This window comes from Hyperolius riggenbachi, chromosome 4 (assembly GCF_040937935.1).
Source record: "Hyperolius riggenbachi isolate aHypRig1 chromosome 4, aHypRig1.pri, whole genome shotgun sequence".
Lineage (NCBI taxonomy): Eukaryota > Metazoa > Chordata > Amphibia > Anura > Hyperoliidae > Hyperolius > Hyperolius riggenbachi.
Window position 1 is genome coordinate 69,082,102 of NC_090649.1, and position 24,051 is coordinate 69,106,152.

At 48.0% G+C, this 24,051-nt stretch overlaps 1 protein-coding gene across 2 annotated transcripts in view; it reads right to left on the reverse strand.

Moving 5' to 3' along the window:
- Nucleotides 1-19,558, reverse strand: part of RCAN2 (regulator of calcineurin 2) — a 145,732-nt gene extending 126,174 nt beyond the window's left edge. Inside the window, exon 1 of one of the 2 annotated variants that reach the window (XM_068280176.1) lies at nt 19,476-19,558. The gene's annotated coding sequence lies outside the window, so the exon portion shown is untranslated. The other variant, XM_068280177.1, reaches the window with a different exon arrangement.
- Between the last annotated feature and the right edge of the window lie 4,493 nt (nt 19,559-24,051).

Below are 24,051 nucleotides of genomic sequence, written 5' to 3' on the forward strand. Positions count from 1 at the left end.
ACCCCTGGATGCAAGTAATGCACACAACATCCTCTATTGTGAGATTTATTTTTATTTACAATAAACTTCGTATTGGACAAATTTACTGAGGTGTCCCTCCTGTCATTTTACTCCCACCACTAAGCTGAGTGTGGTACGGGACAATGGACGACATCAGATCCATAGAGGCAATCTGTGGCACCTGAGGAAGGGGGCTGCACGAAACCAGTTGTGCACTGTCTGATAAACTTCAATACAGCGAGATTGCTAACCCGTGGTGTGCCATCTCTTTATTCTGTATTGGTCAAGTGGATTCCAGGGGGTGGTGTCCCTGTGACACTGAGCACCGGGGTTGCTGGGACAAATTCCAGCCCTTTGACCAAAGGTGGTTAATACTGGATTTTGAATCTGTGGAAAAGTCCTTTTGTTGAGTCATAGCACTGAATGGAACTGCATAGAGTTTTCTTCTATCCAGGGGAGCCTCTAGGCATAGGCAGTACAGGCCATTGCCTGGAGTGCCATTGGTCCTGGGGGCGCCATGTTGCTGGCTTAAGACACGCCCCCTGGACTAAACCACTCCCCCTGGCTAAGCCCCGCCCCAACTGGTGTTCTATTACTTGCCTCTGCTGCATCTGTTTAGCGTTGCAGGCTGCCACTGTGTCCCTCTGTGCCTTGTGCATCATTTTTCTCCCCTTTGTGACTCCTTCTGTCCCTTTTGTGCCTCCTTCTGTCTCCTTCAGTCCCTTGTGTCATGTCTGACCCCCTGTTTGTCCTTCTGTCTCCTTTTGTGCCTCCTTCTGTCTCCATGTGCCTCCTTCAGTCCCCCTGTGCCACCTCTGCCTCCTTCTGTCCCCCTGTGCCTCCTTCTGTCCTCATGTGCCTCCCTCTGTCTCCCATTGTGCCTCATTCTGTCTCCATGTGCCTCTTCAGTCTCCATGTGTCACCTCTGTCCCTGCGCCTTCCTCTGTCCCCCTGTGCCTCCTTCTGTGCCCCTTTGTGCCTTCTTCTGTCTCCCTGTGGGTCTGTCTGTCCCCCTCTGCCTCCTTCTGTCTCCCTGTGCCTCCTTACTTCCCCCTCTGCCTTCTTCTATCACCCTTTTGTGCCTCCTTCTGTCTCCCTTCATGCATCCTTCTGTTCCCCTTTGTGCCTCCTACTGTCTTCCTGTGCCTCCTTCTGCCCCCTTTGTGCTTTTTTCTGTCCCCCATCGTGCCTCCTTCTGCCCCCTTTGTGTCTCCTTCTGTCCTCTGTGTGCCTCCTTCAGTCTCCCTGTGCTCCCTTCTTTCCTCCTGTGCCTCTTTTTGTCCCCATTTGTGCCTCAATCTGTTCCGCAAGGGGGGGGGGGGGTTGTGGGGGGACACACGTAGTGGCCGCCACTTGTGGGGGGGCGCCACACGCTTTCTCGCCTGGAGTGACAAAATGGCTGGAGGCGCCCCTTCTTCTATCGCATGGAGTTTGATGTCAAGGTGACAGGACAGTGGGGTTTTTTTTTTTTTTTTTTTTTACAGTATACACAATATGGTTTTAAAACAAACCTGAAGTGAAAATAAACTTTCTGAGGTAATGAACTGTATGTGTAGTACAGCTAAAAAATAGAACACTAGTAGCAAAGAAAAGAGTCCCATATTGTTTTCCAGTACAGGAAGAGTTAAGAAATTTCAGTTATCTATGCAAAAAAGCTTCTCTGAGCTCTCCGACCCAGTGAGCACTTAGGCCTCTTTCACAGTGTGACGCTAAAGTCGCACGTTATAAAATATTTTAACGCAGACTAACGCACAGCAATGCAAAGTCTGTGCAAAAATCACAGTGCACACGTTGCGTTAGTGTGTAACGTGTAGCGTTATTAGAAAGTGCTGCATGCTGTGCTTTTAGCAATGATTCTGCTGCGTTACTTGTGTTGCACATGCTCAGTAATGTTTTTTTTTTCTTTTTTAACCTCCTGGGCGATAATCTCGAGCTTAGCCCGTCCATTACCGCCGCAGAGGATTTCTCAGGCCCTGCTGGGCCGATTTGCATATTTTTTTTTCACACGCAGCCGATCCGCCGCTACCCTCCGCGTTATAGGGCCGCCCAACCCCCCCCGCCGAGACCCCGTGTGCAGCCTGGCCAATAAATGCCAGGCAGCGCTGAGGGGTGGATCGGGACTCCCTTTGACGTCACAAAGTCGTCATCGCGATCGTCGCCATGGCGACGGGGGAAGCTAAACAGGAAATCCCGTTCTGAACAGGATTTCCTGTTTGCTCTGTATCGCCCAGGAGGTTAAAATATTCCGCATGCCCCGTTTTAGTTCCACAGTAAATACATTTTCTAACGTGTGACTTTAACGTTGCACTGCGAAAGTGTATATGCATTGCGTTAGGAACGCGTTGAGCGACCTTAACGTCGCATCAAATGCACCGTCCTACTGTGAAAATAGCCTTAAAGGACATCCGAGGCAAAAATAAACTGTTTTTCTGTCCCCCATCGTGCCTCCTTCTGCCCCCTTTGTGTCTCCTTCTTTCCTCTGTGTGCCTCCTTCAGTCTCCTTGTGCTCCCTTCTTTCCTCCTGTGCCTCTTTTTGTCCCCATTTGTGCCTCAATCTGTCCCGCATTGTGCCTCCTGCTGCCCCCTTTTGTGCCTCCTTCTGCCCCACTTTGTGCCTCCCTCTGTCCCCCTGTGCCTCCTTCTGTCCTTTTCTTGTGCCTCCTTCTGGCCCTCATGCCTTCTTCTGTCCCCCTGTACCGCCCGCTTCCCCTCTGTGTACCTCCTTCTGTCCTCCTGTGCCTCACTATGCCTTCTTTTGTCACCCATTGGGCCTTCTTCTGTTCCCCTATGTGCCTCCTTTTGTTCCCTCAGACACCTGAGGAAGGGCTACGCCCGAAACATGTTGTGTCCCCTGTCTGCTCTGTAACTGTATGGCACTAATACAGATTATTTGAAGAAGCTACCTGTGTGCTGTCTCCTTATTGTGTCCAGAGTACAAGTGTTTGCAGGAGTGGTGTACCTGCGGGAGTTCGGCACCAGCTTCCAGGCCTGGAGAAGAATAGGCCTGTGACAGGTGTGTGAAGTGTGATTTCTACAGCCTTCTGTTCCCTTATGCCTCCTTTGTGACTTCTTTTGACCCTCATGCCTCCTTCTGTCCCCTGTGCCTCCCTATGTCACCCTGTGTGCCTTATTCAGTACCCCTGTGCCTCCTTCGGTCCCGCTTTGCACTTCCTTCTGTCCCCCTTTGTGCCTCATGAAAGTAGCCCTGCCTATGTGTATCTTTTGGTGAAACGCTGCCGCAGTAAGTGTAATGTCTGGTGAAACGCTGTCGCATTATGATTATTTTCTGGTGAAATGCTGCTGCAATATGATTATTTTTTGGTGAAACACTCCTGCATTCCGATTTTTTTCCCATGGGGAGGACGCAAGGGGAGGGGGGGTTGTGGGGACACACACGTAGTGGCCGCCACTTGTGGGGGGGCGCCACAGGCTTTCTCGCCTGGAGTGACAAAATGGCTAGAGGCGCCCCTTCTTCTATCGCATGGAGTTTGATGTCAAGGTGACAGGACAGTGGGGTTTTTTTTGTTTTTTTTACAGTATACACAATATTACGCTGGTGCTTTTAAAGCAAACCTGAAGTGAAAATAAACTTTCTGAGGTAATGAACTGTATGTGTAGTACAGCTAAAAAATAGAACACTAGTAGCAAAGAAAAGAGTCCCATATTGTTTTCCAGTACAGGAAGAGTTAAGAAATTTCAGTTATCTATGCAAAAAAGCTTCTCTGAGCTCTCCGACCCAGTGAGCACTTAGTGTAGCGTTATTAGAAAGTGCTGCATGCTGTGCTTTTAGCAATGATTCTGCTGCGTTACTTGTGTTGCACATGCTCAGTAATGTTTTTTTTTTCTTTTTTAACCTCCTGGGCGATAATCCCGAGCTTAGCCCGTCCATTACCACCGCAGAGGATTTCTCAGGCCCTGCTGGCCGATTTGCATATTTTTTTTTTCACACGCAGCTGATCTGCCGCTACCCTCCGCGTTATAGGGCCGCCCAACCCCCCCCCGCCGAGACCCCGTGTGCAGCCTGGCCAATAAATGCCAGGCAGCGCTGAGGGGTAGATCGGGACTCCCTTTGACGTCACAAAGTCGTCATCGCGATCGTCGCCATGGCGACGGGGGAAGCTAAACAGGAAATCCCGTTCTGAACAGGATTTCCTGTTTGCCCTGTATCGCCCAGGAGGTTAAAATATTCCGCATGCCCCGTTTTAGTTCCACAGTAAATACATTTTCTAACGTGCGACTTTAACGTTGCACTGTGAAAGTGTATATGTGTTGCGTTAGGAACGCGTTGAGCGACATTAACGCCGCATCAAATGCACCGTCCTACTGTGAAAATAGCCTTAAAGGACATCCGAGGCAAAAATAAACTGTTAAGAAAAACAATTGTATCTATCCTCAGTAACCTAAAAATGACTTATTAGAGATATCCCACAGTTTTATTTTATATTTAAATCTAGTTTTTACTGTTTCATTGTCTCTGATCAATGACACCTTCACTGAAGATGCCAGAGCTCAAATCTAACCCTTTTTATCTCTTTCCGGATCCATCTGAAAATGGCGCCTGCGAATAATGGCGCACGGTGTTGCCGCTAATCCGTTTGCCGCTTATCGCTATTTAACGTTAAAGGCTTATTGTTATTTAGCGTTAAAGCCTTATTGTTATTTAGCGTTAACACACAGAACCCTCTCTGTACCTATCCATAACCCCTAAACCCTCCCTGGTGGTGCCTAACCCTAACCACCCCCCTGGTGGTGCCTAACCCTAAGACCCCCCCTGGTGGTGCCTAACCCTAACCACCCCCCTGGTGGTGCCTAACCCTAACCACCCCCCTGGTGGTGCCTAACCCTAAGACCCCCCTGGTGGTGCCTAACCCTAAGACTCCCCTTGTGGTGCCTAACCCTTAGACCCTCCCGGTTGGTGCCTAACCCTAAGACCCCCCTGGTGGTGCCTAACCCTAAGACCCTCCCGGTTGGTGCCTAACCCTAAGACCCTCCCGGTTGGTGCCTAACCCTAAGACCCCCCTGGTGGTGCCTAACCCTAACCACCCCCCTGGTGGTGCCTAACCCTAAGACCCCCCTGGTGGTGCCTAATCCTAACCATCCCCCTGGTGGTGCCTAACCCTAACCACCCCCCTGGTGGTGCCTGACCCTAAGACCCCCCTGATGGTGCCTAACCCTAAATCTCCCCTGGTGGTGCCAAACCCTAACCTTGACAGTGTTACATTAAATTCATTCACCGTTTTGCAGTTAAATAACGTCTGCAGTTTGGGTTATGTAGGGCGCTATTGGTAAATAACGTTACTGTGGGCAATAACGTCTGCTGTTTGGCAAATGAACGGCACTATTGATAAATAACGTTAGTGTGTGCCACTATTGATAAATAACGTTAGTGTGTGCCACTATTGATAAATAACGTTAGTGTGTGCCGTTTTTCTACTTTTTTCCCTGTGCGCCATTATTATGCAGTACCAACGATAAATAGCGATAAGCGTATCATTTTAATGCAGCGCCATTTTTATGCATAGGCGCTGTGCGCCATTATTCACTAATCTGCTCTTTCCTGCTCTCAGAAGCCATTAACTAACAGGAAAGTGTTTTATGGCTGTAATTACTTTTCAGTGAGTGTTTTGCTATAGTCTGACCCAGTCCGACCCGGGCACAAACTGTCACTTGCATACCTGATGTTTAACTTTTTCATTTGTGTGCTTGGCATTGTACATACACATGTTTATCTCATCATGTCACATGTCACCTCGGTTGTCAGCCAAGAAACAGTGAGAGACAGCTTTAGATAAGGTTTTATTGCAGAAAAGTTCAAAGGGTTATTATTTCTGCTTTTGTTTTATAGCTTAAAAGACAGAGCATGGTTTTAAGGCCTCTTTCACACCAAGACGTTGCGTTTTAGGGGACGTTAAGGTCGCATAACGTGCCCCTAACGCAAAACATGGTGGTGTTGAAGTTGGACGTCAGATTGAGCCGCGTTAAGAGGTTCTTGGTGCTATCCTGGGAAGTCTGGATCTTTTCATTGATTCGGATGATTCGAATCGGATCATTGAAAAGATCCGGATCTTTAAACCGAATCTTTGAATCATTTTACTAGGGAAGCAGGGGTGCAGCAGAGTGAGAGGTGCAGGAGAATGAGGGCACATTAAGGGTGCTAATGGGGAAGGGAGAGATGCAGCAGGAAGATTGTGCTTGTGCACAGAAGCTGCAGTTCCTGTTTCTTCCAGACATCCACTGTGAACCGAATCCTTCATTGTGATGATCCGGATGATTCGACTCACAAAAAAGATCCGGATCAAAGATCCGAATCCTTCATGATCTGGACAACACTACAGTGCAGTGAATATTAATTAGCCATGTGGCTAGGAACAATAGGACTCTCCCCTTACTGAGCATGTGCAAACAGTCTAACACAGCTAAAACCACATATAACGCACAGCATGCTGCACTTTCTTTGAACGTCCAGCGTTACACTGTAACACAACGTGGGCAATGTGAACAGCCCATTGATTTTTCATTACTGTGAGTTGGGCTGCATTACAGGCTGCTCTAACGTGCGCCTGTAACGTCCCACTGTGAAAGCAGCCTTAAAAGATACCCGAAGTGACATGTGACATTATAAGATAGACATAGGTATGTACAGTGCCTAGCACACAAATAACTATGCTGTGTTCCTTTTTTTCTTACTCTGTCTGAAAGAGTTAAATATAAGTGGCTGTGGCAGTAAGTGGCTGACTCAGTCCTGACTCAGACAGGAAGTGACTACAGTGTGACCCTCACTGATAAGAAATTCCACCTATAAAACACTTTCCTAGCAGAAAATGGCTTCTTAGGGCAGGCAAGAGATAAAAGGGTCAATAGTTCATAGATTTTAGCTCTGGCATACTTCAATGAATGTGTCATTGAGCAAAAACAATAAAACAGTTAAATCTTAAAAAGTAGATTTAAACATAAAATAAAACCGTGGAATAACTTAAAAAGTCATTTTTAGGAGAAGGCCGATGTATACAATTGTTTATTTCATTAGTTTATTTTAGCCTTGGGTGTTCTTTAAAAAAAACCTGTAACATCAAAAAGTTCCGATGGGGGGTACTCACCTCGGGAGGGGGAAGCCTCAGGGTCCCAATGAGGCTTCCCACACCATCCTCCGTCCCTCAGGGGTCTAGCTGCAGCCCTCCGAACAGATGCGATGTAAACATTTACTTTCCCGGCTCCTGCGCAGGCGCTGTGGCGGCTCTCGGCTCCGAAATAGGCGGAAATACCCGATCGCTGTCAGATCTGCTCTACTGCGCAGGTGCAAGTCTCCGGCGCCTGCGCAGTAGAGCGGACCCAACTGAGATCGGGTATTTCCGTCTACTTCAGAGCCGAAAGCTCCTGCTGAAGCCTGGAAAGGTAAATATTGAACAGGCTGTCGGATCTGTCAGGCCGCTGTTCGGAGGGCTGCAGCGAGACCCCTGTGGGACAGAGGATGGAGTCTGAAGCCTCATTGGGACCCTGAGGCTTCCCCCTCCCGAGGTGAGTACCCCCCAGGGGAACTTTTTGATGTTACAGTGTCTCTTTAATGTTTTGGCTGATTAATGGGAGATCACCAGTATTCCAGGTACAGTCACTATTCCCGCACAGTAATGCATACTAATGATGGTTTTTTTTCTTTTTTCCTCCCTGAAGATTGTATAAAGCTTTTTCCACAGGCGTACTCTCCACAGATGTCACGGCCCGGATCTCCGGAGAGTACACCTCCTATAATTAGTATGCAACTTCTTTCCAAGGCAAGCCGCTCTATAGATACTCCTGCATTTATTTTTCCAAAGCATGCATTCTCTGTAGGGCTGCTCAAATCCGGATCTGGAAGACACCCGGATAGTTGCTATCCGGATATCTCCCAGTAAACCTGTGCGGGGTGGGTTTCAAGCTTACCTGTCTGACATCTTCTTCGTACGTCCCTGGCGCCTCCCACGGTGCGTTCCACGTGCATCACGTGATTACAAACACTTCCTCCTTCAACCCAGAAGGAGGAAGTTTTTGTAGTCACGTGACCGTCGCGTGGAACGCATCGTGGGAGGCGCCGAGGGACGGACCGAAGAAGACCTCAAACAGGTAAGCTTGACCCCGCCCCGCACAGGTTTACTGGGAGATATCCGGATAGCAACTATTCGGTGTCTCCCGGATAGGATTTGAGCAGCCCTAATTCTCTGTACCTGCTCTACAAATGCTCCACTCTACAGCTTCTCTCTGCATCTGTTCCCCAACACACAGCAGCACAACACACCAGCCCTGTCACACCAAGGAGCTGACAGAACCAGGCCCAACAGCCACCGACAGTCACATGATTGATGATAATCACCCTATCCTGTAGGGATGGAAATGCTTAGAATTCATGGAGGGTCATGTGACCAGTTTGATCAGCTGATAGATTTAAAAGGTTCTGATTTGCTGTGATGACTTCCTGGTTTAGCACATCATCATGACCAACCAGCAAATCAGAGCCTTACAAATCTATCAGCTGATCAAACTGATCATATGCTTCTCCATGAGTTCTCTTAAAGGACAACTGTATTGAGAGCTATATGGAGGCTGCCATATTTATATTATCAAAGATATCACACCTTATCAAAGTTAACATGCCTTATCAGAGTAGCATAGTGAGCGCTAGGAACCCTCAGGGGCTCAGGGCAGGACGAGTGCCATTGCCAATTAGCAGGCATAAATTTGCAGCACACACTATGCTACTCTGATAAGGCGCGTCAACTTTGATAAGGTGAGATATCTTTGATAAGGTGTGATATCTCTGATAAGGTGTGATATCTTTGATAAGGTGTGATATCTTTGATAAGGTGTGATATCTTTGATAAGGTGTGATATCTTTTCATAAGGTGAGATATCTTTGATAAGGTGTGATATCTTTGATAAGGTGTGATATTTGAGTTATCACGGTTTAGTGACTCAAGCCCCGTGGTGTGCAGAAAACACACACAGAAATGCGACAGACAAGTGTGCTCCCAGCCTCAGCTTATTACACCCAGGGTTCGTTCACACTAGGGGCGTTTTCAGCCTTTTTTCAAGCGCAGGCGATTCTTAAAATTGCCCACAAAACGCCTGTGCAAAGAATCTCTATGAGAAGGTTCATATCAGCGCGGTTCGTGCGCTGTGCGTGCAGCAAAGCAGCGACTGGTAGGCATGAACGATTTTAGGAAAAGATTGAATCGCACGATTTCTGTCAGAAATTGCGATTTCGATTCGATTCACGATTTTCTTTAAATCAAGATTCAGCACTAAATTCACAATGGACACCACTAGGAAAAGGGAGGGCGAGTTGCATTGTTGATCAAGCATGTCTTTGCCAGCGCCGATTGTCATCCAATTCAATATTAATTATCGAATTAGATGGTCGATTGGCTGCTTAATCTGCAGATGTATGGCCACCTTAAACCTCCCTCAGCAATGGTTGCAAGTACAATCAGGAGGAATAAACTAACAAAATATTGCACAAAGTAATGAGAAAGGTTTACCTGCTTGCTGTAATCTGTGGACATCTTGTGATTACATTCCCCCCCATGTTTCCTAAAAAGTCCCGCTGCCCGTGATTGGCTATTTTGAGGGAGGGGGCAGGACTGTACAATTCCAAATTGCATGGCCACATACATGGCCGTGCACACTAGCGACAAGCTGATGAAGATGGAGGGGGCGGGCCGTGCATAATTGGCAAGCTACAGCCGATGGAATGAGCAGCAATGGAGGGGGTGTTCTGTCCATGATTGACAAGCTGAAAAGAGAGGATGGGGCGGGACGTGCACATGACGCGGCTGATGCAGGAGCTGTGATGGACGGGGCGGGACTGGAGGCTTTTCGGCCGAAGTTTAAATTACATTATAGCCGCGGCTGAACACGGCAGTGAAGAGGCAGGGGATGTAGCTGTGGCCTGGTGCAACTTGTCCTGTGACCCAATAGTGGGCTGGGGGCTGGGGACCAGTGATGTTAAGGTACTGAGAGGAGACAGCCGCCGCTAGTGTGAGAGCCCGTGGGCGGAGTTTGCCATCCGTTCTGCTGATTGGCTGCACACTAGTAGGCGGAAGTTGGAGGAGAGACTGAGCTGCTTCCGTCACGGCGACTGAAAGTACTGGCGCTGCGCCGCCCCAAACCGCTGCTGCACCGAGCGTTAGCGGGGAATGCTGACAGGAGAGGGGGATAAAAATCGCTGCTATGGCGATCACGGAATCGTCATTTCCGTGATCGCGATTTCGATTCAAAAACGATTTATCGTTCAGGCCTAGCGCCTGGACCATTTTAGGGGTTATTTTGCCTCAATGGAAGGTATAGGAAAACCGCAAACGCTCACAAAATCGATTTGTGCAGTGATTCCATTCGCGTTTTTAAATATACATACATGTGTCAGGGAGTGTATTAAATAAACGCTCGGGAAAAGTGCTTAGAAAAGCGCTTTTCACAAAAACGCAACACCCACCCAAGCCCCAGGAATAAAAAAAAATTGCTAAACAAAAGTCCAACGCAAACGCTAATGCAAGCGGAACGCAGTGTGAACGAGGCCTCACTCTGTCCTCTGATGGAGCAGAACTGGCTCTGCAGACTTCCCTAGCATCACTACAGTACAGAGCAATTGTGGAGGGGTAGAGAGGTTTGGGCTGGGCGCTGTACAGAAGACCCTGCTGTACACTGAATAGGGACTGTCTACCAGGCATGGGCTTAAATTCGGATTCGGGTGATTCGGATAGTTACTATCTGGATTTCACCCAGTAATGCTGGGCGGAGGGGAGGGGCTGGGGGTGTGAAGCTTACCCGTCTGACGTCTTCTTCGCTCGTCCCTCGGCGCCTCCCACGATGCGTTCCAATGCGCCGTCACATGATTACAAACACTTCCTCCTTCCGGGTTGAAGGAGGAAGTGTTTGTAGTCATGTGACGGCGCATTGGAACGCATCGTGGAAGGCGCCAAGGGACGAGCGAAGAAGACGCAGACGGGCAAGCTTCACACCCACGCCCCCCCCCCCCCCCGCCCAGCCCGCACAGCATTACTGGGTGAAATCCGGCGGGTAGTAACTATCCAGATTACCTGAATCCGAATTTAAGCCCGTGCCTGCTGTCTACAAATCTTTGTATGATTCCTTATCAGTAGCTGAGCAGATGCAGTTATTAGAACAGAAAGCTTTTTCTATCCGTGCCCTAAGTTTTCAGTCTCTCAGGACAGAGAAAAGAAACTTCTTCCCCATGGGCCCCCTGCAGCTTCTAGGCGCATCCCTTGCAGGGTCTATTGTTACGCCCCTTCTATGTTTTAAAATAAATAAATCGATCGGTCGATCAATCGATGGCTGAAATCGAACAGTGTAAGGGCCCCTTTATTGAGCAAAAAGTCCCTCACTCAAAATGAAGGCTGAATAACATCAGTTTTAGGATATTATTCTGTATTTATACAGCGCTGACATTTTATACGGGGTCATACAGAGTACACTGAGTAACTCCTATCACTACAACAACAACAACAAATAACATTTGTAAAGCGCTTTTCTCCCGTGGGACTCAAAGCGCATAAGCATGGCTCAGACCATCGTGGTACAGAGGAAGAATTTTATAAATCTGGAAATGCCAGGCTAAACAGGTGGCTTTTCAGTCTGGATTTGAATAGCTCCAGGGAAGGTGCTGTCTTTACTGGGTGTGGTAGGGAGTTCCAAAGAGTAGGGGCAGCATGACAGAAGGCTCTGTCTCCAGATTTTTTGAGGTGCACTCTGGGAGTGACCAAGTTTATAGAACTTGCTGATCTGAGGTTGTGAGAGGTGTGGTGCAGCTTCAGCAAGTCCTTCATGTATCCAGGGCCCAGATTGTGCAGGGATTTGAATGTCAGCAGTCCAATCTTGAAGAGTATTCTCCATTCTACTGGTAGCCAGTGCAGTGAGCGAAGGATCGGTGTAATGTGACAGTGGCGAGGCTGGTTTGTTAGCAATCTGGCAGCAGCATTCTGCACTAATTGCAGGCGACGCAGGTCCTTTTTGGGGAGGCCAGCATAAAGGGCATTGCAGTAGTCCAGCCGTGATGTAATGAAGGCGTGGACTAGGGTTTAAAGATCCTCTGGGGGAATCAGATGTTTAATCTTTGCAATGTTCTTCAGATGAAAGAAGGAAGATTTAACTACAGATGAAATTTGGTTTCTGAAACTCAATTCCCCATCGATTAGTACGCCAAGGCTGCGCACAAGGTTGGAGCTGTTTATGTCTGAATTCCCAATCCTGATTGGTGTTGCTTTAGGATAGAGCTGTTTTGATGGTGAGTGCTGGCTTTGGACAAACAGGACCTCAGTTTTGACAGCATTCAGTTTCAACCAGTTATCATTCATCCATGCCTGAAGCTCAGCTAAGCAAGAGTTTATTTTTGGGGTAGGGTCTGTTCCACCAGGTTTGAAGGACAGGTATAGCTGTGTGTCATCGGCGTAGCAGTGGTACGTCAGGCCATGTCGTTGGATAAGTGTACCGATTGGCAACATGTAGATTGCAAACAGCAGAGGGGATAGGATTGATCCTTGTGGCACTCTGAATTGTAGAGGTGCAGGTTTGGACATTATAGGTCCTAGGGATACTCTCTGTGTTCTGTCAGTCAGGAATGATCTGAACCACTGGAGGACTGATCCACTGATGCCACAGTACTCCTGCAGTCTGTTAAGCAGGATTTTATGGTCAACTGTATCAAAAGCAGCTGAGAGATCCAACAGGATTAGGATGGAGCATTCCCCTCTGTCCCTTGCCATGAGCAGATCGTTGCAGACTTGGATGAGGGCTGTTTCACAGCTGTGGTGTTTCTTAAAGCCAGATTGTAGAGGGTCCAGGATGTTGTTTACTGACAGCCTGGTTTCAAGTTGCAGATAGACAGCCTTTTCAATAACTTTACCTAAGAAGGGGAGGTTGGAGACAGGTCTGTAGCTGCTCATAGCATCTGGATCCATGGAAGGTTTTTTAAGAAGGGGCTTGATGATTCCTTCTTTTAGGGCTGGAGCCCACAGGAGCGCTTTTAGCAGCGTTTTGGCAGCACTGCGATACGCTAGCACTTTGCCAAAACGCTGTGCTAATGTTAATGGATGGGGCAACTTCCACAGGAGCGTTTGCGTTTCTCAGAAACGCAAACGCAGGACCTGCAGCATTTTGGGAGCGCTAGCGCTTCAATGTAAAGTATTGAAACGCTAGTGGAAACGCTCAGCAAAACCTAAACTGAGCGGTTCTGCTAGCGTTTTGCGGTGCAGCGCAATGTAACAAAATGAAAAATTATTCACACGACCAATCAGGATAAAACCGCAAACCGCAAAACGCTACGCACCCGCTGGGCAAAAAAATACAATGTTGCAAAACGCGACCGCAAACGCGCATGAATCCGCTTGCAAACCGCTGTTACAAATTGCTAGCGGTTGCGTTTAGCGTTTGCGGTTTGCAGTGGGTTCCAGGCCTTAGAGAGGTAGGAAACCTTCCTGCTTGCAGAGAGCAATTTACTATTTTGTGAAATGCTGGACCAAGCAGGTCAGGGCATTTCAGCATATGTTTAGTTGGTCCAGGGTCCAGGTCGCAGGTTGTCTGGCGGAGACGACAGAGGATGTCTGAGATCTCTTCCTCACTAATACTTTTGAAGTCAGTCCAGGGTGTTAGGTTGTTTTTGCAGCTATTTCCATTAGTTGCATGAGTCTTGGGTGCTGTGGACTGAATGAGAGACCGAATAGAAGATACTTTGTCAGCAAAGTAGCAAGCAAATTTCTCACATAGCTCCTTTGAGGGAGTTATAGTGGGTTTTAGACAGGATGGATTACATAGTCTATCAACTGTGCGGAATAGTTGGGCTGGTCTGTTGGCGGCCTTTGCGATCTCCTGTGATAGGTAGGAGGATTTTTTCTTGGTGATCGCATTTTGGTAGCTTTCCAGGTGAGAGACAAGGGTGTGTTTATCTTTTGAATTCTGAGATTTTCGCCACTTCCTTTCTAGTCTGCGCACTTCTTTCTTTATGTCCTTTAGTGAGCTGTCAAACCACCGTGCATGGTGAAGTGGTGTAGATCGTTTGATGCGAACTGGAGCGAGGGCGTCATAGGCAGATGACACTGCATGGTTGTATATCAGGACCATGGAGTCTGGGTCTGCGCAATGATTGGTTAATGCGTCGAAGTTGAGAATATTCTGAACATGCTGGGGTGAGACATCTTTCAGTGAACGGTATTTTATGAGTTCTTTCCCTCTGTGTTTTATCGCTGGTGCTGTCAGAGAGAAGTGGATGGTGTGGTGGTCTGACCATACCACTGGGTTTATATCCATGTGTGATATTAAAAGTCCGGAATGAAATATAAGATCCAGGGTGTGCCCTTTCGTGTGGGTCCCTTAAGGGATCGCACAATCTAACCTCCCTACCACAGTCCAATATCCTGACCACATACTGGAGACTTGGTTGGGTTGGGAGGGGGTTACTAATTAATTAATCAGGAAGTGTTTGGGATGTGGGAGAGAACCACAGTGCCTGAAGGAAACCCGCACAGACAGGAAGCTAAGCTGATGGTATTTATTGCTGCAGCATCACTGATCAGTACTGTACTATTCCCTGTACATTATAATGTATAGACTCCCTCTCAGCTGCTCCTGTATATAGTATATTAGGCTGCCCACCCAGATCTCCCCTGTGCCCATCTATAGGAGGTGTGCCTATCCCCTGTACATTATATATTATAATGTATAGATCCTCCTGTCCACCCAGATCTCCCCTGTGCCCATCTATAGGAGGTGTGTCTATCCCTTGTACATTATCTATATATATAAAATCGTGTGTGTGTGTGTGTGTGTGTGTGTGTGTGTGTGTGTGTGTGCGTGCGTGCGTGCGTGCGTGCGTGCGTGCGTGTGTGTGATCACGTGAAAACGGCTTGACCGATTTGAACAAGACTTGGTACACAGATCCCTTACTACCTGGGATGATATGTTCTGGGGGTCTCGCGTCCCCCCTGCACACCTGGGCGGAGCTACAAACAGCAAATCAGATTCCACCCATTAAAGTGAATGGAGAAAATGGAAAAGGCTGCCATTCTCACAGTAATCGAGCCAGAATCCCCACACTTGGCACAGTTGGTTATTTTAGGATTGGTTGTTAGATTGATTTCAGCCATTCTGTTATTGGCAGGGTTCTCAAACATGACACAGTTAGTCAATGGATGACTGGGATTAATATTCAGGAAAGTGGGTGGAGCCTAAAAAGAAAATCAAAATTCACCTGTTGATTTTCAAGGGGAATATTTAAATTGCTGCCATTCTTGCACTGTTAATGGCACAAGCCTCAAACCTGCTACAGTTGGTCATTAAGTCACTGGGGTTCAAATTCAGATAAGGGGTGGAGCTCCAAACAGCCAATCCGATTTGTTTCATCTCACTGGTAAATTACAAATTGATGCCAAGGACACCAGAGCTCACAAACTTGGTCATTGAGTGAATGTGTGTCAAGGTTACAAACAGTGGGCGGAGCCAAAAACAAATTTCACTAGGAAAATATAAAATGCAGCCATTCTTACACTGTTACTGGCAAGGGTTCTCGAACTTTGCCCAGATGGTCACTGGGTGACTGAGATTAATATTATGGGAAGTGGGTGGAGCCTATAATAGCCAATCAAAATTCACCTGCTACAGTTGATCATTGGGTGACTGGGGTTCAAATGCCGGAGAGGGGCAGAGCCACAAACAGCCAATCTGATTTGTTTAATTTCTATGGGAATATACAAATGATTGATGACAAAGACCCCAAAGCTCACAAACTTGATCATTGAGTATTTGTGTGTTAGGGTTAGAAAAAGTGGCCGGAGCTAACACCAGCCAAATACATACCCGGGCAACGCCGATTCATCAGCTATTATTCATAAAAGTGGATGGAGCCTACAAAAGCCAATCAAAATTCACCTATTGATTTTCAAGGGGAATATTTCATTACTGCCATTCTTGCACTGTTAATGGCACATGCCCCAAACTGGGTACAGTTATTTATTGGGTGACTGGGGTTCAAATTCAGAAAAGGGGTGGAGACACAAACAGCCCATCAGATTTGTTTCATTTCAATGCAAATTATTGATGCCAAAGACTGCAAAGCTCACAAATTTGGTCATTGAGTAATTAAGTAATTGTCTGTTACTGTTAGAAAAAGTGGGCATAGCCAACACCAGCCAAATACATACCCAGGCAATGCTGAGTCATCAGTGGGCGGAGACAAATACAAATTTCACTGGGAAAGTGTAAACTGCAGCCATTCTTACACTGTTAACGGTAGGGTTCTCAAACTTTGCACAGTTGGTCACTGGGTGACTGGGATTAATATTCATAAAAGAGGGTGGATCCTACAAAAGCCAATCCAAATTCATGTATTGCTTTTCAAGGGGAATATTCAATTGCTGCCATTCTTGCACTGTTAAGGACACAAGCTTAAAACCTGTTACAGTTGGTCATTGGGTGACTGGGGTTCAAATTCAGAAAAGAGGGTGGAGCCAAAGCCAATCAGATTTGTTTCATTTCAATGCAAATTATTGATGCCAAACAATGCAAAGCTCACAAACTAGGTCATTGAGTCATTGTGTGTTAGGGTTAGGGAAAGTGGGCGGAGTCAACACCAGCCAAATACATACCAGGGCAACGCCGGGCAATCAGCTAGTATATTATAATGTATAGATCCTCCTGTCCACCCAGATCTCCCCTGTGCCCATCTATAGGAGGTGTGCCTATCCCCTGCTGCAGAGGCAATCACTGCTGTTATTGTGCCCCCCCCCCCTTATTTCACGTACATTATATTGTAATGTATATATTCTCTTGTGCTCACCACCTATTCCCTGTACATTATATTGTAATGTATAGATTCTCTCTCAGCTGCTCCTGTATATAATATATCAGGCTACCCCCAGATCTCTCCTGTGCCCATCCATAGGAGGTGTGCCTATTCCCTGTACATTATAATGTATAGATTCTCTCTCAGCTGCTCCTGTATATAATATATCAGGCTACCCCCCAGATCTCTCCATGCCTGGTGTGCCTATCCACTGTACATTGTATTGTATAGATCCTCCTGTGCTCCCCTTCCTATTCTAATGTATAAACTGTCTCTCAGCTGTTCCTGTATATAGTATATCAGGCTGCACCCCCCCCCCCCCCCCAGTGCCCATCTATAAGGCTGCAGAGGCAATTACTTCTGTACTTATGGTCCCCTCCTATCATATTGTAATGTATATACTCTCTTGGGCTCCCCTCATATTCCCTGGCTGTATATTATAATGTATATCATTCTTTCTCAGTTGCTCCTGTATACAGTATATCAGCCACCCCCCGATCTCCCCTGTGCCCACCTATAGGATGTGTCTACTCCCTGTACATTATGACCTATAGACTCTCTCTCAGCTGCTCCAGTATATAGAACCCCCCCCCCCCCCCCCCAATCTCCCGTGTCCTTCTATGGGAGGAGTGCCTATACCCTGTACATTATAACGTATAGACTCTCATTCAGCTGCTCCTGTCTAAAGTATATCAGGCTGTCCCTCCAGATCTCTCCGGTGCCCATCTACAAGAGATGTGCCTATTCCCTGTACATTATGATGTATAGATCCTCTTGTGCTTCCTTTTTCTCATAATGTATAGACTCTCTCTCAGCTGCTCCTGTATATAGTAGATCAGGCTGTCCCCCCCCCCCCCCCCGACCTCCCATGCGTCCCATCTATAGGAGGTGTGCCTATCTCCTGTACATTATAATGTATAGACTCTCTCATCTGCTTCTGTATATACTATATCAGGCTGCCCCCACCCCCCTTCAGATCTCCCCTGTGTCCATCTATAGGAGGTGTGTTTATCCCCTGTACAGTGTAATGTATAGATCCTCTTATAATGTATAGACTCTCTCTCTCAGCTGCTCCTGTATATCATGCTGCCCGATCTATAAGAGGTGTGCCTATCCCCTGTACAGTATAATGTATAGACTCTCAGCTGCTCCTGTATATAGTATATCAGGCTGCCCCATCTATAGGAGGTGTGCCTATCCCCTGTATATTATGATGTATAGACTCTCTCGCAGCTGCTCCTGTATATACCAGGCTGCCCCATCTATAGGAGGAGTGCCTATCCCCTGTACAGTATAATGTATAGACTCTCAGCTGCTCCTCTACATAGTATATCAGGCTGCCCCCATCTATAGGAGGAGTGCCTATCCCCTGTATATGATGATGTATAGACTCTCAGCTGCTCCTCTACATAGTATATCAGGCTGCCCCCATCTATAGGAGGTGTGCCTATCCCCTGTATATTATGATGTATAGACTCTCAGCTGCTCCTCTACATAGTATATCAGGCTGCCCCCATCTATAGGAGGTGTGCCTATCCCCTGTACATTATGATGTATAGACTCTCAGCTGCTCCTGTATATAGTATATCAGGCTGCCCCATCTATAGGAGGAGTGCCTATCCCCTGTATATTATAAAATGTATAGACTCTCAGCTGCTCCTGTATATAGTATATCAGGCTGCCCCCATCTATAGGAGGTGTGCCTATCCCCTGTATATTATGATGTATAGACTCTCTCGCAGCTGCTCCTGTATATAGGATACCAGGCTGCCCCATCTATAGGAGTGCCTATCCCCTGTACAGTATAATGTATAGACTCTCAGCTGCTCCTGTATATAGGATACCAGGCTGCCCCATCTATAGGAGGTGTGCCTATCCCCTGTACATTATAATGTATAGACTCTCAGCTGCTCCTGTATATAGTATATCAGGCTGCTCCCATCTATAGGAGGTGAGCCTATCCCCTGTATATTATGATGTATAGACTCTCTCTCAGCTGCTCCTGTATATAGTATACCAGGCTGCCCCATCTATAGGTGTACCTATCCCCTGTATATTATGATGTATAGACTCTCAGCTGCTCCTGTATATAGTATACCAGGCTGCCCCCATCTATAGGAGGTGTACCTATCCCCTGTACATTATAATGCATATACTCTATCAGCTGCTCCTCTATATAGTACAATGTATACCAGGCTGCCCCCATCTATAGGAGGTGTACCTATCCCCTGTACATTATTATCCCCTGTGCATTATAATGTATATACTCTATCAGCTGCTCCTCTATATAGTACAATGTATATCAGGCTGCCCCAATCTATAGGAGGTGTGCCTATCCCCTGTAGATTATAGTGTATAGATCCTCTTCCTGTAATGTATAGCTTTACTCTCAGTACAATGTATATCAGGCTGCCCCCGTGTCAACCTGATCCAGCTGTCCTCACACAAGCAGCTCCAGGTTCCCATCATCCCCATCCTCCTCCTCCTCCTCTCCCTCACCTTGCACAAGAGCACAGCCTCTGCATGGGGGGGATTCATCGCTTGTGAGATTTCTCCCCTCCGCTGTGTCAGTGCTAACCAGGCTGCTGCAGATGAAGCAGTTGTTGTCAGGCAAGGCTGGAGCTGCTGCAATCCCCTATAGGCAATTATCTCCTACCTGCAGTGTGTGCTCGGCGTCCTCTCCTGCTCTGCGCCCGCACGCTTCGCTCCTGTACACAGACACTGGCCGTCCCCGCTGCCTGAGTGCCACACAGGGCAGCCAATGGGCAGCCGCCCACTCCACTCCCCCGCTCTCCCTGGGCTGTGAACCTGAGAACTCTACTTCTGCCCACTGCTTAGTGCAGCACAAAGCAACCTGCAGCCCAGCTTCTGCAGATCACCGCTTATGGACGTGTTATTGTAGCACTTCTGCTTTACCTCAGCTCAGTGCTGTCTCTGGGGACCACAGATCAGTGCAATACACTGCAAAGGTGGCCATACATCAGGTGACTTGGCGGCCAATCGACCATCTGATTATCTGAATCAAAGGAAAATTGGTACCGCCAAGTGCATGCCTGATCGAGGATGCGACCAATTTGGCGCCAAAATCGGTCGCATTAATCGGTTGGACATGCTGCAAGATGTCAGGCCACCGTATTCAGTCAAGTGTGTGGCGGTAATAATAAGTGATATCGGAACAAGCGTCGAACGCACTATGGATCTGTCCTTCATCCGTAAGTGCTCTACGTGGTTATCGGCGTACACGTGGGCGCGTATGTGACGTCACACACGTGGCCACGTTACTCCGGCAACCACGTGGGGTGCGTGTATGGATGAAGGACCCAGCCCCGAGGTATTGATCAGGAATCTGCCTGTGGTGTATGAACGGGCAATAGATCTCTCTTCGATCAGAGAGAGATCTGTCTCTTGGTCGATCAGCACATTCTTCATCTGACCATACATTTTCCCAAGAGACAGAACTCTCTCTGATCGAATATGTTGGCTGCCATACACCACAGCATGAAATCTCTCGGAGATCGGACTAGTAACGCCGCCTCGCCAGCCCTTATGCTGTCCCCCCTAGCAGTGGCGTAGCTAGAGATTATTGGGCCGCATAGCAAGACTTTCATGAGGCCCTCAGATTTAGACGCTCTTAAAGGCACTCAGAGCTGGATTACATTAAACGTTTTATACATACCTGGGGCTTCCTCCAGCCCCATTCGCTCGGATCGCTCTCACGCTGCTGTCCTCAGTCTTCTGCCGTGCCGGTACGGGTCCTCACACTTCCATCACACGCGGCCAGTCTACGCATGAGAAGTGCGCCCTCTACGTATCTCTCCAGCGGCTGTTGCAGTGGCGCAAGTACCAGGGAAGTGTTATATGAACTTACTAGAAATGGAGTGATCGTTTAAAGAGGAACTCCAGTGAACATTTTTACTGTTGGCAGGTGATGTAGCTGCTGCATGGTTTATCTAGAATGGGGGGGGGGGGGGGGGGGGTAGAGACACTGTGTGTATGGGGGGAGGTGGTAGATCTCCTCGGCTCTGCAATTTTTAAATTAGCTCGCGAACCAAAAAAGTGTGGGCACCCCTGGTCTAAATCCTACCCTATGGATCTGCACAGACCTCCCGCACGTGCGCAGACTTCCCGCACATGCGCAGACTTCCCGCACATGCGCAAGACCTCCCGCACATGCCCAGACCTCCCGCACATGCGCAGACCTCCCGCACATGCGCAGACCTCCCGCACATGCGCAGACCTACCGCACATGCGCAGACCTCCCGCACATGCGCAGACCTCCCGCACATGTGCAGACCTCCCGCACATGCGCAGATCTCCCGCACATGCGCAAACCTACCGCATATGCGCAGACCTCCCGCATATGCGCAGACCTCCCGCACATGTGCAGACCTCCCGCACATGCGCAGATCTCCCGCACATGTGCAGACCTCCCGCACATGCGCAGATCTCCCGCACATGCTCAGACCTCCCGCACATGCTCAGACCTCCCGCACATGCGCAGTAGACCCGGACTGACGTCACTGAGCCTGTTACCGGTGCTCACCGCGGCTGAACGACAGACCGCAGGAGGACGGCGTGGGACTTAGACGTGTTTATGAGGCGGAAGGAAGCCCCGGGTAAGTATTGATTCTTCTTTTTTATTCATCTCTGAGTCTCTTTGAGGTTCCCATAGACTTTCTTAATTTTCCCCAGCAGGTTCAATCATTATAATCAAATCTGCCAGTGATCGATGCTTCATGGGATAACCAATGGATCCACTGCCAGGTTTCCTCTGGACCGATGGAGAGTGTTGCAGCAGAGGTGACGCTCAGCTGTCCTGACGGCATGTATGTGGTCACTGGTCACTGGGTCAAGAGGTACGGGCTCCTGGCAGCAGTGCAGCATCATCCACAAGGTAACCTAGGCAGGTGCCTGGGGCCTAGTAAATGTCAAGGGGCCCAGCTGCCAACTTCCTTTATTTCTCTCCCACCCCAGCTTACCAAAAAGTCCAGAAGGGAAGCCAATGCTACTACTTGAATAGGGCCCCAGTTCATCTTAAAGTGAACCTGAGCTCTTGCACAGGGCAGAAGGAAAACATAGAGAAATGCACCCTGTGTGTATTTAGAGAGTTTAGCCTAATTCCCCCTCATCTGTGATTAATCACAACTGTAATTCAATCTCTCAGCTGTCAGCTCAGGAATCTCCTCTGCCATGGCAGAGCAGCTAATTTGTAAACACAGGATGTTAACCCTATGTCTGCTTCCACGAAAGCAGGAAGTAGACACACTGCAAATTTATTGCAGGATTTGTATGAGCTGTCCATACACCGCGGGCCGATTGCAGATTGATTTTAGCATGAAATCTCTCTGGAATCAGCCTTGTGACACTGCCTCGGTGCTGTCCCCAGGGGCGCAGGGGCCACAGCCGCAGCAGTCGCCCGTGCGACCGGGACCACTGAGGGGCCTGCTCGTCCTCCCTACGTGCACCAGCAGCGGCAGAGGGAATATCAAATTCTCAGTTTGCGGCGCTGCATCTACATACTTCTTCCTGTCCTGTGTTCCAGCACCTACTCTTGGATATCTGTACTGAGGCACCTACCCCTAACTATCTATACCGAGGCACCTACCCCTAACTATCTATACCGAGGCACCTATCCCTAACTATCTATACCGAGGCACCTATCCCTAACTATCTATACCGAGGCACCTATCCCTAACTATCTCTACCGAGGCACCTATCCCTAACTATCTATACCGAGGCACCTATCCCTAACTATCTATACCGAGGCACCTATCCCTAACTATCTATACCGAGGCACCTATCCCTAACTATCTATACCGAGGCACCTATCCCTAACTATCTCTACCGAGGCACCTATCCCTAACTATCTATACCGAGGCACCTATCCCTAACTATCTATACCGAGGCACCTATCCCTAACTATCTATACCGAGGCACCTATCCCTAACTATCTATACCGAGGCACCTATCCCTAACTATCTATACCGAGGCACCTATCCCTAACTATCTATACCGAGGCACCTATCCCTAACTATCTATATCGAGGCACCTATCCCTAACTATCTATACCGAGGCACCTACCCCTAACTATCTATACCGAGGCACCTACCCCTAACTATCTATACCGAGGCACCTACCCCTAACTATCTATACCGAGGGACCTATCCCTAACTATCTATACCGAGGCACCTATCGCTAACTATCTATACCGAGGCACCTACCCCTAACTATCTATACCGAGGCACCTACCCCTAACTATCTATACCGAGGCACCTATCCCTAACTATCTATACCGAGGCACCTATCCCTTACTATCTATACCGAGGCACCTATCCCTAACTATCTATACCGAGGCACCTATCCCTAACCATCTATACCAATGCACCTATCCCTAACTATCTATACCAAGGCACCTATCCCTAACCATCTATACCACTATCTATACCGAGGCACCTATCCCTAACCATCTATACCAATGCACCTATCCCTAACTATCTATACCGAGGCACCTATCCCTAACCATCTATACCACTATCTATACCGAGGCACCTATCCCTAACCATCTATACCAATGCACCTATCCCTAACTATCCATACCGAGGCACCTATCCCTAACTATCTATACCGAGGCACCTATCCCTAACTATCTATACCGAGGCACCTATCCCTAACTATCTATACCGAGGCACCTATCCCTAACTATCTATACCGAGGCACCTACCCCTAACTATCTATACCGAAGCACCTATCCCTAACTATCTATACCGAGGCACCTATCCCTAACTATCTATACCGAGGCACCTATCCCTAACTATCTATACCGAGGCACCTACCCCTAACTATCTATACCGAGGCACCTACCCCTAACTATCTATACCGAGGCACCTATCCCTAACTATCTATACCGAGGCACCTATCCCTAACTATCTATACCGAGGCACCTATCCCTAACTATCTATACCGAGGCACCTATCCCTAACTATCTATACCGAGGCACCTATCCCTAACTATCTATACCGAGGCACCTATCCCTAACTATCTATACCGAGGCACCTATCCCTAACTATCTATACCGAGGCACCTATCCCTTACTATCTATACCGAGGCACCTATCCCTAACTATCTATACCGAGGCACCTATCCCTAACCATCTATACCGAGGCACCTATCCCTAACTATCTATACCGAGGCACATATCCCTAACTATCTATACCGAGGCACCTATCCCTAAC